At 36.2% G+C, this 2,320-nt stretch overlaps 1 pseudogene; it reads left to right on the plus strand.

Moving 5' to 3' along the window:
* Window positions 1–579: 579 nt before the first annotated feature.
* Window positions 580–1,225, plus strand: LOC127674470 (zinc finger protein 58-like; annotated as a pseudogene).
* The last annotated feature ends 1,095 nt before the right edge of the window (window positions 1,226–2,320 follow it).

A 2,320-nucleotide genomic window follows, 5' to 3' on the forward strand; every position in this document is an offset into this window, starting at 1 on the left:
ATGTTCTTGATATCTCCGTTACTCCAAAGAATCACGTTTAAAATAATATGCAACTCAAAATATGTATGCATTGCTGCAATAAAAGAGAACCAATACACGACTGATTTACACCTTTTCAAAATATCTCAGATATAGGAACAATCAGAGAGAGAATATAAATTAGCTGTGTACTAAATGTGTAAAAATAAACAAAATGGGAGCCTTGATTAGAACTTTGTCTTGGCTCTATTCTTCTCTCTTCCCTGTCCATTAATTCCCAGACTCCCATGCAAGGTTTCCAAGGAGAAATCCAGGAACAGTAGAAGTTGCCCAACCTGGATTCCAGAAATTCCTTCTCACAGTCTTTTGCTCACGTGATTCTGACGTCCCAAGGAAAGCCCATCTGGCATTCGGGCAACATACGTGAATCTTCCTCAAAGTTGTACTGGAGTCCTGTGCTGTTGTACATTCCTGTAATATTTCTAACTTAAAGCTGCATCTGGCAAGACTTCCTACGTCCCTGCCCCAGAGGTTCAGCTCTGTGCACATGCTTCTTAACAGTTACCAGAAACAAAACCTCCACTGTCCCTCACATGGCAGATGCTTTCCTTCTGGGATGCGGCCATTGATTTCTCTCCAGAAAAGTGGGAGTACCTGAAGCCTGCTCAGTGGAATCTGTTCAGGGATGTGATGTTGGGACATTATAGCAACCTTGTGTTCCCAGGTCTTATTGTCTCTACGCCACAGCTGGTGACATTTTTGGAACAAAGACAAGGGTCCACCTGTGTGAAGAGACAAGCAGTAAAAACAGTGTGTTCTCAGGAATAACACTCAATAATCCTATTACAGCAAGACCACTAATTGTAAATCACTCCTTGATCAATGTTCAAGAATTAATACAGAGGAAAAACCTTACAAGTGTGAAGAATGTGGCAGATCATTTTATTTATTGAAGGATACTTCAATGCTGAAGCAACATCAAAGAATTCATTCTGGAGAGAAATGCTACAAGTGAGAAGACTGTGGAAATACTTTTTATGATCCTTCATTTCTTAAGCAGCATCAAAGAATTCATTGTGGGAAGAAATGATATAAGTGTGAAGAATGTCACAAAGCCTTTCGTTATCGCTCAGCCCTTAGAATACACAGGATAGTTCATACTGGAGAGAAACCTTACAAATGTGAAGAGTGTGGCAAATATTTTTCTGTATCTACATTCCTTAATCAACAAAAAAATCTATTCTGAAGACAACATCTACAAGTGTGAAGCATGTGGCAGATGTTTTACCTCTTCTTCATCCCTTACACAACATCAAACCATCCATTCCAAAAATAGTCCCTACAACTGTGAAGACTGTGGCAGATATGGTTCAAATTTTTTGAGACTTAAGACATCAACAAGTGATCTATTCTGAATATAATCTCTACAAGTGTGAAAAATGAGACAAAAGGTTTGCCTATTATGCAAATCTTAGGAAACATTAAAGAGTTCATACTGGAGAGAGATCATGCAAGTATGAAGAATGTCAGCAAGCCTTTAAATATCATTCATCCCTTTTGAGAAATAAGAACATTCATATAAGAGAGAAATCCTATCAGTGTGAAGCATGTGGTATGATGTATTGCATATGCTTAGTCCACGGAATGGCACTATTAGAAGGTGTGGCCTTGTTGGAGTAGGTGTGTCACTGTGGGTGTGGGCTATAAGACCCTCACTCTAGCTGCCTGAAAGTCCTTATTCTGCTAGCAACCTTCAGATGAAGATGTAGAACTCTCAGCTTCTCCTGAACTAAGCCTGCTTGGATGCTGCTATACTCCGCCTTGATGATACTGTAAGCAACCCCAATTAAATGTTGCCCTTATAAGAAAAAAACAAACAAGCAAACAACTAAACAAAATGATCACATAAAAGGAAACGGTCATTTTTAGTCAAATCCTTTAAAAATAACAGTGAATCACCTGTTGTAAACTTAAAAGTCATTAAATTATAACTCAAGAGTACTAAAGATAACTCGGTAGACACATCAGTGAAAGGGAATAAGTTTTTTCTTTAAGAAAATATAATATCAGATTTATGAGCAATTTCTCCAACTCTTTTTTTTCAGTACAATAACAAGTTTATTGTAAACAAAATTTTAAAATCATTAGCCACGGTTCAACAAATTTAACAATATTTTTAATAATTTACATATACTATAGTTTTATATACAAATATATTGAATTTATTGTTTGATTTATGTATATTAGAATTTGATATATTATAGAATATTTTTGCAAATCATTTAAATGCAATTATAGAAATCAACTAGGTATTCTAGCACAAATTCCTCAAGAACAAAAA

Source organism: Apodemus sylvaticus, chromosome X (genome assembly GCF_947179515.1).
Source record: "Apodemus sylvaticus chromosome X, mApoSyl1.1, whole genome shotgun sequence".
In the NCBI taxonomy this organism is placed as follows: Eukaryota; Metazoa; Chordata; class Mammalia; order Rodentia; family Muridae; genus Apodemus; species Apodemus sylvaticus.